At 42.7% G+C, this 16,806-nt stretch overlaps 1 protein-coding gene across 10 annotated transcripts in view; it reads right to left on the reverse strand.

Annotated features, from left to right (window-relative positions):
* GABRP (gamma-aminobutyric acid type A receptor subunit pi) overlaps nt 1–16,806 on the reverse strand; it is a 321,182-nt gene that overhangs the window by 204,269 nt on the left and 100,107 nt on the right. For 6 of the 10 annotated variants that reach the window (XM_068256853.1, XM_068256859.1, XM_068256851.1 and 3 more), the window contains one exon: nt 4,262–4,471. The gene's annotated coding sequence lies outside the window, so the exon portion shown is untranslated. Of the gene's footprint in view, nt 1–4,261; nt 4,472–4,804; nt 4,941–16,806 lie in introns of all 10 variants that reach the window. The other 4 variants (XM_068256854.1, XM_068256855.1, XM_068256858.1 and 1 more) reach the window with 2 other exon arrangements.

A 16,806-nucleotide genomic window follows, 5' to 3' on the forward strand; every position in this document is an offset into this window, starting at 1 on the left:
AGTGGATGCCGACCTGGTGAGGTTGGTATCTGCACCGGAGGGGACCGGGAGACACCAGAGCTGTGGCGAGGGGCATGTCGGCTGCCAGGGGCTGGAGGAAGTTAATTTTCTTATTTTTGCCTGATATTTCCTTTAACCACTTAAGTACCAGCGATCTCTGCCCCTTAAGGACCAGAGACCGCTGGTACAATACCGACAGAATCCCGACGAATCACCGCGCATTCCCGCCGCAACCGCCATCACCACCGCACGCTGGGATCCTCCTGACATAGACTCTGCCGTCTCTATGACGGCAGAGTCATGTGAGCCGGTCAGGAGCCGATTTCATTGGCTCCTGACCGTGTCTATCAATGTAAGCTAATGGGAGTAGCTTACATTGATAGACACGGCCAGGAGCCAATGAAATCGGCTCCTGACCGGCTCACTTGGCTCTGCCATCATAGAGACAGGCAGAGCCAGTGAGCTGCGGTGAGAGATGTCGGGTTTGAGCGGCGCGATCGGCGGGGAGCAACAGAAATTGCGTATGCGCGCTGTGGTGGTGATTGAAATCTACGCCCTGCCAGCCAGGAGCCCACCATAACAGGGCGTAGATTTCGATCACCATGGTCCTAAAGTAGTTAAAGGAATACTATCGATTCACATATTTTTTTCAATTGACACAGGAATTGTTGGGAAGTGCTGCTAAGTACTGGTGTATACATTTTAGTAGCAACCTCTTTGTTTACTGTTATCAAAATACTTTCAAACTTTACTGACGCCAAAACTGACGGCAGACTGAGCCATGAGGAGAGGGGAAATTCCCCTCACACTTGATCAGTTAACTCTATGTGTAACTCTGTGTGTGACAGAGAGAAGAGAGCTCCCAACAGCTGCAGCTTCTGTGTCCTGTGTTTCTGACTGAAGTGTCTGAAGAGAGCAGAGGAAATGTAACTAATTGTCACAGCTTTTCATACTGTTTTTGCTTTCAGAGTTTGATATGTTTGATATTTGCTTTCTGTAGTCTGATATGCAACTCTGGCTGTGCATTGAAGCAGACACCCCTTCTGCAATTGATTTGTCCCAATACAGCGAAATCCTACCCTCAATAAATTACAGCTTTTGTCTCTGATATTTAACATGAAAAGTAGGAAAATGTTTACACAGCTACTTAGACATTGTTTGTACATTGTCATTTTAGAACACTTGGGTATTGATAGCATTCCTTTAACCTCCTTGCCGGTCTAAAAAATCCGGCAAGGAGGCAGCGCCGCACTTTTTTTTTTTTTTTTTAAATCATGTAGCGAGCCCAGGGCTCGCTACATGATAGCCGCTAAGCGGCGGCATCCCCCCACCCACTCCGATTGCCTTCGGCGATCAGAGTATGCAGGGAATCCCGTTGAGAACGGGATTTCCTGCAGGGCTTCCCCGGTCGCCATGGCGACCGGGCGGGATGACGTCACCGACGTCATAGACGTCGTGACGTCAGAGGGAACTCCGATCCGCCCCTTAGCGCTGCCTGGCACTGATTGGCCAGGCTGTGCAGGGGTCTGGGGCGGGGGGGGGGGGCGGCTCGGCGCGGCGGGTAGCGGAGAATCGGCGGCGAGCGGCGGCGATCGCGACCTACACGCAGCTAGCAAAGTGCTAGCTGCGTGTAGGGAAAAAAAAATTATGCAAATCGGCCCAGCGGGGCCTGAGATATCCTCTAGCTGAGCACGGGATAACCGGCAAGGAGGTTAAGAATTATCTGTCAATCCCTCATCTGTCAGGAGGAATTTGACAAATTGAGAGACAAACCTCTTTCGTCGTTATCTGTACATTTTTTACAAAGATTATCTGCTGATTGTTAATTTCAAAAGATTTGTATCTCCTGTGTGTATGCAGCTTAGGACTAAACCCAAAATCTAACAAGTGTATTTCCTGTTTGATAACTCGTGGCATCACTATTACACCATGTTTAGCCAATGATGGATGAAATAGGAATCAAGGAATTAAAGTGATACCACTTATTGGCTAGCTAATAGAATGGAAATGCAAGCTTTTAAAACTCATTATGCTGCTTCACCGTGCACGACGCACGCTTGCGCTCTCAATCTGTTGCGCTAGCCGGTAAATGTTATCACATTAACTACAGTCGTTTTATTTGACAAAAGCAATAAACCCAATTTAAAAACAACTGTCAGCAATGTAAAGTGGTTCAGCCGACCCAAGCAAGCAAACTCATCTTCGCAGCATTGTAACTAAACTTAAAGTGAACCGGCAGTAAAAATTATCTGATGAGATAAACGATTGTATCTATAGTCGGAACTCTATATTGGACTTTACTAAAATCACATAGGCTTATTTTGGTTTAAAAGGTTTAACATACTAGTTCAAAGCGGACTTGAACGCAGAACTTCCTCTATGCTCTAAAAGATAAGTAACAGCATAATAACCTAGGAGAAAAACATAGCTTTGTTACAGCTGATAAAAATCCTGCAATACATCTGCAGTGTGTCTACTTTCTGCTTTCATGGAAGCAGACATAGGGTTAACATCCTATATTTGCTAATTAGCTGCTCTGCTGTGGCAGAGGAGATTCCTGAGCTGACAAAGCTAAGAGATGAAATTACAGATGTGATTAGTCCCAGATGATGAGGCATTTGACAGACTAAACTCTCTAAATACATACAGAGTACATTTATCTGTGTTTTCCTTCTGTCCTGTGTAAGAGTTCAGGTCTAGTGTCTGCCTCGTTTTGAATGTAAATGTTTATTCAGCTCTTACACAGACACATCTTGAACTACTGAACTTCGTATCTATTCTCTTTGTTTTTCTTAGCCACACAGGAGTTTATGACCAGGTGTTAGGGAGACCCAGTTCAGACTGCAGAGAAACCATGATGCATAGTTCTGCATACTTATCCCTTACAGTGAGAAAAATAACACAGGCAAGTTCTATTTAGGACTGGGGCTGTACATGCACATTTATAACTTCAGGTAACCTTTAAGCTAGGAAAATAAGATAGAAAGGGGGTGATTTATCACAAATACCTGAAACAATAGTGAAGCAGCTGCCAAGAGCAACCAATCAGGCGAAACAATCTGATTGGTTGCTCTAGGTAATTGTTTACATGTTGTATTACTTACGGTACCTTTGTACGTGTCTTGGTAAAACTGTCTAAATGTACCCAATGTATCAAGACGTATGTACAGAAAACTGGAGCCAAAAGTGAAGCAGTTGTCTCTAGAAACTAATCAGGTTGTTTCAGCTGATAAATAAAACAAGGACTGCGATTGGTCAAATGTAAACTCTGGTTCATGTAGAAGCCACCAGTATCCATAAAAAAACCATAATTTTTAATCTTCTGTGGTTAGTTCTCCCTCCTAGCATCGCTGGGTCCCTGGGCACTATCTGCATGAAGTTTGTATGTTCTCCTCTTGTCTGTGTGGGTTTCCTCCAGGCACTCCAGCTTGCTCCCACATCCCAAAAACATCCAGATATATAATTGACTTTTCCCTAAAAAAAAGTGTCCCTAGGCTAAGATAGATATACTACACAATAGGTACATAGACATATGACTATGGTAGGGATTATTTAGACTGTGAGCCCCTCTGAGGACAGCTAAGTGACAAAACAATATACTTTGTACAGCGCTACAAAAGATGTTGGCGCTATAAAAATACTAAATAATGATCTCTAACTTTGTTTCAATTGTTGATGAGCATTTAGTGACATTCCGTGACCTTCCCAAACATCACGCTAAAAACAAAATGCTCCCCCTCTGGTTCACAGTTGAGTTCACCACTCTCACAAGCCATCTGGCATTGCCTTATGCTGAATACACACGTTGAGATTTCCCGTTCGATTCCCGGGATCGAACGGATCGAATCGATTATTTCCAACATGCTCGATTCGGATGTCGATCGTTTCTGCCGTCAATTTGCATGTTAAGTATGCCAAATCGACGGCAGAAATGATCGAAATCCGAATCAAGCATGTTGGAAATAATCAATTCGATCCATTCGATCCCGGGAATCGAACGGGAAATCTCAACGTGTGTATTCAGCATTACACAGACTTGCCTCTATAGGTTTATCAGTGGCCAGAAAACTTGTCAGATAAATCAACACTTTGAAAAGCTGTCCTGATTTTCCCTGATATCCTGAAACGACCTAGTTGCAACTTGGAAAAAAAGCAAACCTTGACAGAATATTAAATCACACATAGGTTTAGAAATGTACTCTCCAAGGACTGGCACTGCAGAAGAGAAAACTCCAGAGACAACAGCTGGCAATAAACTTACCTATGACTATGAGAAGTTGCTTGTGAACATCTCTTGCTGCACGGGGGATGTAGTGAGATGAATAGGCTGGAAAAACGTATTCTGTAAGAAGTTGCTGCAGAGAGGGAGAGATCCAGATTCCTGTAGTCTGCTGAGGTTAATGCGGATCACAGCATGTTGAGTTTAGTGCATTGGATGTGTGGAAGAGTCAAGCTCTGGAGGGGGTTACAGCTGGAGGAGATAAGAGGGAAGGCTTGTGTCAGAACAGATAGTCTGTGCAGTATTACAGAAGCTGAGGAGAAGTCTATAGGACAGATTGGAGGAGGGGTGGTCCTGTATTATCATGATGCCATAACCACCCAGTATGTAGCTTCTTGCTCCAGGCTTGTGCTTGTGATGTTTACTTTTTGAGAATATCAAAATGAAACTGGAGTTTTAAGAAAGAACAAAAAAATAAAATAAGTTTGTCTGGACTTCAACTAATTTCTGAAACAGAGTATTAATGTACAAATAACTTAAAGGGACTCTAAACAGTGATTAAAAAACAAACAAACCTGGGCTTACCTGGGGCATGCGCAGGAGGCTCACGGCAACACCCACGTGATCAAGCCAGGTGCATGGATGGATGGTTGCTCATGACTTTACCCGAAGTCACCATGGTAACGGGGCCACCAGCAGGACCACGGAGTGTAAAGTTACACTGAAGCGAAAAAAAAAATCTCAAGATGTAATGAATTGGTTGTGGTGCAGAACAGTAGTAGTAGTAGTAGTAGAAGTAGTAGCCGCAGCGCAGCAGTAGCAGTAGTAGAAAATAGTGTCATATTTTTATTTTCAGGTATATAGCTTTTTTTTTTAATAGCATTGCATTATTCTCTAATAATTGCAGTTTCCACAATACACTCAGCATTTTAAATGATTTCTCAGAGCAGGCTATTGACCTTTGAACTTTTCGCTGCAGAAAAAACAAAAAACAAAGAAGAAACAATGATAGAAAGTTGAGATAAGAGCTTCAAAAGACAGTGCTGTCCACACTTTATAAAGTCAGAGGCAGAGCTCATAGAGGCTCCTTTGCATAGATAACTGATGTTTCCTAAAGGATACCTGAACCTAGACTTTTTGCCGCCTGAGGCAAAATTAAAAAAAAAAAATCGCCAGACCCCCCCCCCTCCCCTGTGGGTGGGGGGCCACCGAGCTGGAGGGGTAGTGGCCTGGAAGGGGGTATTGGGTCTAGCGGTGGGGAGAGGGTGTCGGACCCCCCCTCCCTCGCCTGGGTCCCTCGATCTGCGCTTTTATAGTTGGAATTTCTTATCAGTGAGGGTCACGCTGTAGTCAGGACTGAGTCAGCCACTTGAATACCACTTGATATTTAACCCTTTCAGGTAGAGAAAGAAGAAAAGCAACACAGCATAGTTATTTGTGTATTAGGCACTGTACATACAGGGCCGGCCCGCTCATGAGGCGGGGTGAAACATTTGCCTCAGGCGGCACATCTGGGGGGCGGCACCCGCCTGTTCGTGGGTGGGGGGCTGCCCACCGAGCTGGAGGAGTGGTGGGCAGAAAGAGGGTATTGGGCCTAGCGGTGGGGAGGGGGGTCGAACCCCCCCTCCCTCGCCTGGGTCCCCCCGATCTGCGCTCCCCTCCAGCTGTAAATAGTTAAGTACCAGTGTATAGATTAAGAGGCAACGGGCGGGGATCACTCACCTGTTCTGCGTTCCAAAGTGCGCTCCACTGACGTCACTTCCTGCAACGCCGTCCACGTCCACTTACAATACAATGGGCGGCGTTGCAGGTAGTGACGTCAGTGGAGCGCTCGCTGGAACGCGGAAGAGGTGAGTAATCCCCGCCCGTTGCCTCTTAACCTATACACTGGTACTTAGCTATTTACAGCTGGAGGGGAGCGCAGATCGGGGGACCCAGGCGAGGGAGGGGGGGTTCGACCCCCCTCCCCACCGCTAGGCCCTAAATACCCTCTTTCTGCCCGCCACTCCTCCAGCTCGGTGGGCCGCCCCCCAGATGTGCCGCCTGAGGCAAATGTTTCAACCCGCCTCATGAGCGGGCCGGCCCTGTATGTACAGTGCCTAGCACACAAATAACTATGCTGTGTTGCTTTTCTTCTTTCTCTGCCTGAAAGGGTTAAATATCAAGTGGTATTCAAGTGGCTGACTCAGTCCTGACTACAGCGTGACCCTCACTGATAAGAAATTCCAACTATAAAACACTTTCCTAGCAGAAAATGGCTTCTGAGAGCAAGAAAGAGGTAAAAAGGGGGAATTTCTTATCAGTGAGGGTCACACTGTAGTCACTTCCTGTCTGAGTCAGGACTGAGTCAGCCACTTACATACCTGATATTTAACTCTTTCAGGCAGAGAAAGAAAAAAAGGAACACAGCATAGTTATTTGTGTGCTAGGGACTGTACTTACCCATGTCTATCTCATCATGTCACATGTCAGTTCGAGTATCCTTTAACTATTCCTGTACTGAAAACGATATGAGACTCATATCTTTGCTAATAATGATTTCTTTCTTAGCAGAGTAGTACTACACATACAAATCATTATATAAGTTTATTTTCACTTCAGATTCCCTTTATAGAGGAACTGTAGTGAAAATAACTTTATGAATCATATTTCCTTTTTTTCCATATTCATTTATAAATCATGTAGTCAGTGTTTGCCAGATGCAAAACCTTTCCTAACCCTGATTTGCATTGTGAAATTTATCACAGGTGGTGACATCTTTAGTCCTGTCAGGAGATCTGCGAGGATTGTTTATTTACTAAGAGTTATAAAGCTAGTAGAAAATATACCCAGAGAATGCTCGGGTGGGGGTTGGAGTATGTTAAACACACTTAAGAATAATTATTTGAAAACTTTGCTATTATAATTTATTTTTACTCCAAAGTGGGCATAACTACAAAAGATGTTGTTCCCCCCCCCCCCCCCCCCAATGTTCACAACCTTTCGCTTGCCCGGAGATGTCTTTATGCAAAGGAATCCCAGGCAATTTCCTGGAGTGCCATTGGTCTTCGGGGGCGCTATACACCTGGTTATGCTCTGCCCCTGGACTGAGCACCGCACCTTAATGAAGCCATACCTCCATGCGTGTTTGTGCCTCCTTCAGTCCCCCGTGCCACCTCTGCCCCCCTTTGTGACTCCTCCTGCTCCTGTGCCTCCTTCAGTCACCCTGTGTCTTTCTGTCCCTTTCTGCTACCTCCCCTGTGCATCCCTCTCTCCCCCTTTGTGCCTTCTTCTGTCCCCTTTGTGCCTCCTCCAGTCTCACTTAGTGACTCCTCCTGTCCCCTGTGCCTTTTTCTGTCCCCTTGTGCTCCCTCTGCCCCCCTGTGCATCCCTCTGTCCCACCTTGTACTTCCTTGTGCCCCCCTTTGTGCCTTCTTCTTTCCGCCTGTCTCTCTTTCTGTCCTCCTTTGTGCCGCCCTCTGCCGCTCTTTGTGCCTCCTTCAGTCCCCCTGTGCCTCCCTCTGTCCAACTTTGTGACTGCCTTCTGTCCCTTGTATGTGACACAGAACTTCTTGCCTGGGGTGACAGAAAGGCTATCACATGGACCTTCACTGCCTGGCCCATTTTGCAAAGGTCTAGTGTGGAATCATAGTCTTCACACCCATAACAAGTGTAGCTACAAAAACACCTGATCTGATGGATGAACCCCTTTATCAAAGGGAGTGTAGTAGTAATTGGGGCCTCCTTACAGCTCTGCCCCCCCCCCCCCCCACACACACACACACACACACCTCCCAGGGTCTGTTCCCCTGTAGTAAAGCCACTGGGAAAGTCTTTAGTATATACAGTAGTCTCTGATGTCACATTCTCTCTCTCTCTCTCTCTCTCTCTCTCTCTCTCTCTCTCTCTCTCTATATATATATATATATATATATATATATACACACACACACACACAGTGGGATGCGAAAGTTTGGTCAACCTTGTAAATCGTCATGATTTTCCTGTATAAGTCATTGGTTGATACAATAAAAAATGTCAGTTAAATATATCACATAGGTGACACACACAGTGATATTTGGCAAGTGAAATTACGTTTATTGGATTTACAAAAAGTGTGCAATAATTGTTTAAACAAAATTAGGCAGGTGCATAAATTTGGACACCACAAAAAATAAATGAAATCAATATTTAGTAGATCCTCCTTATGCAGAAATTACAGCCTCTAAACGCTTCCTGTAGGTTCCAATGAGAGTCTGGATTCTGGTTGAAGGTATTTTGGACCATTCTGCTTTACAAAACATCTCCAGTCCATTGAGGTTTGATGGCTTCTGAGCATGGACAGCTCTCTTTATCTCACACCACAGATTTTCTGTTATATTCAGGTCTGGGGACTGGCCATTTCAGAACGTTGTACTTGTTCCTCTGCATTGTCTTAGTGGATTTTGAGCAGTGTTTAGGGTCATTATCTTGTTGATAGATCCAGCCCCGCGCAGCTTCAGCTTTGTCACGGATTCCTGGACATTGGTCTCCAGAATCTGCTGATACTGAGTGGAATCCATGTGTCCCTCAACTCAACCACCACCATATTTTACTGTAGGTAGCAGGTGTTTTTCTTGGAATGCTGTGTTGTTGTTCCTCAATGCATAACGCCCCTTATTATGCCCAAATAAATACATTTTAGTTTCATCAGTCTACAGCTCCGTATTCCAAAATGAAGCTGGCTTGTTTAAATGTGCTTTAGCATACCTCAAGCGGCTCTGTTTGTGCTGTGGGCAGAGAAAAGGCTTCCTCTGCATCACTCTCGCATACAGCATCTCCTTGTGTAAATTTAACTGACATTTTTTATCGTAACAACCAACGATTTATACAGTAAAATCATGACGATAAACAAGGTTGCCCAAACTTTTGCATCCCACTATATATATATATATATATATAAATATATATATATATATATACACACACATATATATATATATATATATATATATATATATACATATATATATATATATATATATATATATATATATATATATATATATATATATATATACACAGTGGCTTGCAAAAGTATTCGGCCCCCTTGAAGTTTTCCCCATTTTGTCACATTACTGCCACAAACATGAAACAATTTTATTGGAATTCCACGTGAAAGACCAATACAAAGTGGTGTACACATGAGAAGTGGAACGAAAATCATACATGATTCCAAACATTTTTTACAAATCAATAACTGCAAAGTGGGGTGTGCATAATTATTCAGCCCCCTTTTGTCTGAGTGCAGCCAGTTGCCCATAGACATTGCTTGATGAGTGCTAATGACTAAATAGAGTGCACCTGTGTGTAATATAATGTCAGTACAAATACAGCTGCTCTGTGATGGCCTAAGAGAATATTGGGAGCAACAACACCGTGAAGTCCAAAGTACACACAAGACAGGTCATGGATCAAGTTATTGAGAAATTTAAAGCAGGCTTAGGCTACAAAAAGATTTCCAAAGCCTTGAACATCCCACGGAGCACTGTTCAAGCGATCATTCAGAAATGGAAGGAGTATGGCACAACTGTAAACCTACCAAGACAAGGCTGTCCACCTAAACTCACAGGCTGAACAAGGAGAGCACTGATCAGAAATGCAGTCAAGAGGCCCATGGTGACTCTGGACGAGCTGCAGAGATCTACAGCTCAGGTGGGAGACTCTGTCCATAGGGCAACTATTAGTCATGCACTGTACAAAGTTGGCCTTTATGAAAGAGTGGCAAGAAGAAAGGCATTGTTAACAGAAAGCATAAGAAGTCCCGTTTGCAGTTTGCCACAAGCCATGGGGGGACACAGCAATTATGTGGAAGAAGGTGCTATGGTCAGATAAGACCAAAATTGAACTTTTTGGCCAAAATGCAAAACGCTATGTGTGGCCAAAAACTAACACTGCACATCACTCTGAACACACCATCCCCACTGTCAAATATAGTGGTGGCAGCATCATGCTCGGGTGGTGCTTCTCTTCAGCAGGGACAGGGAAGCTGGTCAAAGTTGATGGGAAGATGGATGGAGCCAAATACAGGGAAAAGTTGGAAGAAAACCTCTTGGAGACTGCAAAAGACTTGAGACTGGGATGGAGGTTCACCTTCCAGCAGGAAAACGACCCTAAACATAAAGCCAGGGCAACAATGGAATAGTTTAAAACAAAACATATCTATGTGTTAGAATGGCCCAGTCAAAGTCCAGATCTAAATCCAATCGAGAATCTGTGGCAAGATCTGAACACTGCTGTTCACAAACGCTGTCCATCTAATCTGACTGAGCTGGAGCTGTTTTGAAAAGAAGAATGGGCAAGGATTTCAGTCTCTAGATGTGCAAAGCTGGTAGAGACATACCCTAAAAGACTGGCAGCTGTAATTGCAGCAAAAGGTGGTTCTACAAAGTATTGACTCAGGGGGCTGAATAATTACGCACACCCCACTTTGCAGTTATTTATGTGTAAAAAATGTTTGGAATCCTGTATGATTTTCGTTCCACCTCTCACGTGTGCACCACTTTGTGTTGGTCTTTCACGTGGAGTTCCAATAAAATTGATTCATGTTTGTGACAGTAATGGGACAAAATGTGGAAAACTTCAAAGGGGCCGAATACTTTTGCAACACACTGTGTATATATATATATATATATATATATATATATATATATATATATATATATATATATACATATATACTGTATATTCCTGCGTATAAGACTACTTTTTAACCCTTGAAAATCTTCTGAAAAGTTGGGGGTCGTCTTATACGCCGGGTGTCATTGATGCTGGGTGATCCTGTTACCGCCTCTCAAATCTCCCTGCTGAGGGAGCGCAATCTATTCTTCCATACAGCTCTGATAAACAGGTAGACAAGGAGAGCTGACCAGTCTACTGAAGGAGAGTTGACCAATGCAACAAGTCAATTGACTATATACTGTTATATACTGGGTAGCACATACAGTACAGCACCAGTATCTGTTCATACACAGCACCAGTACATGATTTTTTAATTTTTATTTTAATTTGATGTGCGTTGGAAGAGGGGTAGTCTTATATGGTGAGTATACCCCAAACTCTATATTTTAACTGGAAAAGTTGGGGGGTCGTCTTATACGCCCAGTCGTCTTATACGCCGGAATATACGGTATATATATTTTATGTATTAAATGTTAAAATACAGTAATTTCAAGCTTATTATCCTTGGTAGATCCGGGGAACCCAGTGTTTTAGCACAGCAGAGCTCACAAACAGCCTAAGAAGTTGGCCTGACCACTGTGAGTAGTGCCGGTGATTTGTGCTGGTTGGTTGGGACTGCTGGTTAGCTGAGTTCTGCATAACGGAGACCCTACTGTAGTTTATTAAGGGTAGGTCTGGACTGGCAACAATGTATGCAGCTTGGAATGCAATGGTTCATTTCCAAGCTGTATGCATTTGCATAAAGCTGCATAAACTTGGAATTATTAGCATCTCATTTATCACCCCTATTAGCAGACATAGGCCCATATGCAATTCACTTTTTTACCTGAGTTTTCTCCTAGGTGAAATTTTCAAACTTGTTAATAAAATGTCTTTTAAACCACCAGGAAGCAAAAAAATACTCAAAATAATTTTGATAGTACCTTTTCACCTACTTTTTCCACTATAAAGTGCTAAAAAGTTATTCTAAATCAAAGACGAAAAATTATCTCCTGGGAGAAAAGTCAGGTGAAAAAGGGAATTGCATATGGGCCATAGTAAGCTGGTACAAAAGCAACATTAAATTGCATGTGGAAAATAAATCAATACAATTTTATTGACTCCAATCGGGATTTCTAATTTAAATTATGTTTTATTATGCAGTAAGAATGTAAAATAGAAAAAAAAATCTATAGCAAAAGATGTGCTAGTTGCTCTCAGTAGAGTAATAATCCCTACATAAAAGTAAGCTAGGTCATTGTCCGTGAATTGTCAGCCAATGAAGTGATAGAGTCAAATAATCAATATTTGTGATCATAAACAAACACGGTCATATTCTGTAACAACCATGATCAATATTATGTCATGTGGCCATCAGTTGACAAAGATTGAAATACATACCAAACATATCATAATAAACTGTGCTAAGAACATGGACAAATATTGACATAACTCACCAATAAAATGGAAAAAAAATCCTCAAAGTGAACCCAATGTAAAAAATAAACTATGAGATAAACAACTGCATCTCTCCTCCTTCTCTTAAAGAGGAACTCCAGTGAAAATAATGTAGTAAAAAAGTGCTTCATTTTTTACCATAATTATGTATAAATGATTTAGTCAGTGTTTCTCATTGTAAAATCTTTCCTCTCCCCGATTTACATTCTGACATTTATCACATGGTGACATTTTTACTGTGGGCAGCTAATGTAGCTGCTCCTAGCTGTTTTGGCTGTTAGAGACAGCTGTAAAAAGCTAATTCCTGTCTGTGAACATTGTTACATTGTGGCAGTTTGCCCAGAGTACCGCGGTACTCAGAGCTTCTTGTGGGAGGGGTTTCAGCACAAAATCAGTCATACAGCGCCCCCTGATGGTCTGTTTGTGAAAAGCATTATATTTCTCATGTAAAAGGGGGTATCAGCTACTGATTGGGATAAAGTTCAATTCTAGGTTGGAGTTTCTCTTTAAAAGTGACTTTAGACATCCCAGTTTTATTTTATGTTTAAACGTTTGCAATGTTTAAGGCCCCTTTTATACTAGCAGGTTAGGGTTACCTGCGTTGCGGTAGCCTATTTTGCTGCAAGAGGCCGCAAAAGCAATGAAAGTCTATGGAGACTTTCACACTTACAGTGGTCCCTTGTGGTGTGTGTGTGGAAGTATGCGAGCCTCAGCCAACGCAAGGGCAACAGTGCGTTACAGCAAGCACTGCACTTAAAGAGGAACTCAAGTGAACATTTTACTATTGGCAGGTGATGTAGCTGCTGCATGGTTTTTGGCATTTGGAAACAGCTGTAAACAGCTATTTACCTCAAAGCAACAAGGTTCACAGACAGGAAACTGCCAAAAGTTCGAACTTTTCTTGTGGGAGGGGTTTCTTGTGGGAGGGGTTTCACCACAATATCAGTCATACAGCGCCCCCTGATGGTCTGTTTGTGAAAAGGAATACATTTCTCGTGTAAAAGGGGGTATCAGCTACTGATTGGGATAAAGTAAAATTTTTGGTCAGAGTTTCTCTTTAACGCATGGTGCTTGAGATAATGGAAATGGGCAACGCTTGTAGTGTATACATCGGAGTGCGCCTCTCGAATCCCTCTTATTAAGACAGCATGTCCACCATTATCCACCATCTATGCCACGCTCATTACCACAACATCTGAAAGAGTTGAAAAGGCCCAGGACTGTTGGGAGTACAGATATACCTGGCCTGGAAGAAAAGGAATGGACAGACATTTTAGAAGATACAGGACTTGAATTTAAAATCCTTCCTATAATATTGCAACCCTCGACCCTCTGTGATTCTGCATTGCTTCCTCAATGGAAGCGCAATGATGAATTCTGTTTTTAACTAATTGACTTTGGAATTGTCCAATCTTACAACGGGTTGCTATGGATATAAATGGATGCAACCATGCTGCCTACATCACGTCTGAAGAAGTCATGTGCTAGTGACGAAACAAGTCACATGTGCGGAGCCTAACCCGGAAGTCTACCTTCCTTTTCCGCATACCACATATGCATCGCGGCCCATTGTACGCCTTCAATTGCCGAGATTCTGAGGGGAGATGCTGATGAGACTGGCAGTCCTGCTCCCCTTAGAACGTGATGGGCATGCTGTCTGACTGGTGCACGTGAGTTTATCCCTGAACAAGGGGACTTGCGGTCAAAGGTTTGACACTATGGTTGTGTCAGTAATGAGGGCGTATGTATATTACTACAGAGATATGCTTTATATCCGCACACAAGGTTGACATTCTTTGCTGTACTAATGCTAATTGCTACTTCTGAGAAGGCTTTTCACTTGTAAGCTATGTAACTTGCGCCCAAAGATTGTATGCAATATTCAGGATTCTGATTTAATGTGCACTCCGATCAAATGTAAACTCTGGTTCATGTAGAATCCACCAGTATACATAAAAGAACAGTAATCGCCAATCTCCAGTGGTTAGTCGAATCCCAGTCAGGGCACTATCTGCATGGAGATTGTAATTTCTCCCTGTGTCTGCGTGGGTTTCCTCCAGCCCCAGGAGTACACACGAAGAGGAGCAGATTGGACATGACAGAAATAATCATCCGATTACTGTCAATCGTACTGGAAATTGCATCATGTGTACCCAACATTAGAACCTCAACAGATGGATAATAATGGATGTAGAGATTCAGTTTAGATCCTTGCTATCCTAATGCCAAATTTTGTTTTTAAAGTTTTGGTATATTACTTCTTAAAGAGAATCTGTATTGTTAAAATCGCACAAAAGTAAACATACCATGATACCAGTGCGTTAGGGGACATCTCCTATTACCCTCTGACACAATTTCGCCGCTCCTCGCCGCATTAAAAGTGGTTAAAAACTGTTTTAAAAAGTTTGTTTATAAACAAACAAAATGGCCACCAAAACAGGAAGTAGGTTGATGTACAGTATGTCCACACATAGAAAATACATTCATACACAAGCAGGCTGTATAAAGCCTTCCTTTTGAATCTCAAGAGATCATTTGTGTGTTTCTTTACCCCTGCATCTCTCATGCACTGAAGTTATAGGCTGCTCGTTTCTTCCTGCAAACAGCTTTGCCCTGTCTGTAATTCCTAAGTATGTGAAAGCTCAGCCAGCTCAGAGGACGATTTATCCAGCTTGTAAAAGATAAGAGAGAAGCTGCTCTAATCCTAAATAACACACAGGCAGTGTGCATAGAGGGGCCTGGAAGGGGGAGTTCATAGCAGAACCACAACACTGAAGAACTTGGCAGCCTTCCAGACACAGGCTGACAAGTCTGACAAGAGAGAGATAAGTTAATTTATTACAGAGACAGTGATAGTATAAAGTGCTGCAGTAAGCTAGAACACATTAGAATAGCTTTTTGAACTTGTAGGATGATAAAAAACAGGATGCAATTTTTGTTACGGAGTCTCTTTAAGTGTTCTTAAAATAATTAAACACTGGTTCTAATCAATAATGCAATATGCCTGGATTACTAATTTTGCTTCTTTTCCAAAACAGAAGCTTAGTTATTACTGCCAGTGTTTGCTTTGGAAACATTAGTCATGTGCAGCCAAAACCCCTTATTCATTGTTCACTGCTGTCATCAGCACTTGAAAAGACAGGTCATAATGAGTGTACAGAACCCATTTACACCAGTGGAAGCAGCCTGGTAATTTTCAAATTGTTTCCGTTTACTATAAGCACAGTGTAATAGTTTATACTAAGCATACTAGGGCTCCCATGCTTGCATCTCAGGCTAAAATCGCACAAACAAGGTCGGATATATACTTTTTGTGTCCCAAGGCAAAGTACGTTGTGTCTCCCCCTTCTTGTGCAGCAGCGCCCCTCCAATTCCATGTGCAGCCCCCACTTCCATGTGTATAATCCATGTACAACAGCCCCTATATTTCATGAACAGCTCCTTTGAGCATCAGCTTCCTTTTCCCTTATGTTGCTCCATATTTCCAGCCTTCTCTTATTTACAGTATGTAGCAACTCTTCTTTCATGTCCAGGTGCTCCTTGTGCTGCAGCCACCCAAGGCCTGGGCCTTTGTGACCTTTCCAAAAATCCATCCCTGACTAGCGAAAACATCAAGAAAGGATGGCATATTATTGTTGCTGTACATTGCACCTCGATGTTTAGTGCCATGGTAGAGTGGCATCCATTTTGCTTGGCCATTCCCATAGAGAAATTCCCATGCAAGACCCATGTGATAGTCAATGGATACTGGATTTCACTTCCACCAAGTTAGATGCCAATCATACTTTAATGCTAGGGTGAATGGCTCTATGGAAGCCCCATCTGCATTTTTGCCAGCTTTCCCTTGACACTTGCCTAGTGGCAAAAATGATGGGGTAACTCCAGTATCTAATGCTAGCGTGAACCTAGCCTAAATGCATCAGCATTTTAAGTTATTTTATACACACGTATTTAACCCTCCTGGCGTTCAATTTCCCCAGGATCTCTGTGCAAAAAGTGGTTGAATTAATTTCAAATAATTTTCAAGCATTTTTTTTGTAATCAATATTTTTAAATATTGAATTCAATACAGGTTATTGTATTGAATTCAATTAAAAAAAAAGTATTTGTCGCGCGATGTTGACGCTGCGTGACCCTGGTGTCATAACCACCGATCCCCAGGGAACATGTCATCGCCAAGGGAGAAGCAAATCCGCAAATCCATGCTGGGTGGGAGAAATCTCTCTGTAAATGGACAATTGTGTGTGAAAAAAAAAAAATTGTCATTTACAGAGATATTTCTTCCACCCAGCATGAGTATGTGTAAAAATACACCCCAAAACACATTATACTATTTCTCTAGAGTACGGCAATACCACATGTGTGACCCCGTTTTGCAGCCTAGGTGCGCTAAGGGGCCCAAAGTCCTATGAGCACCTTTAGGCTTTACAGGGGTGCTTACAATTTAGCAC

Source organism: Hyperolius riggenbachi, chromosome 10, assembly GCF_040937935.1.
Source record: "Hyperolius riggenbachi isolate aHypRig1 chromosome 10, aHypRig1.pri, whole genome shotgun sequence".
NCBI classification, from domain to species: domain Eukaryota; kingdom Metazoa; phylum Chordata; class Amphibia; order Anura; family Hyperoliidae; genus Hyperolius; species Hyperolius riggenbachi.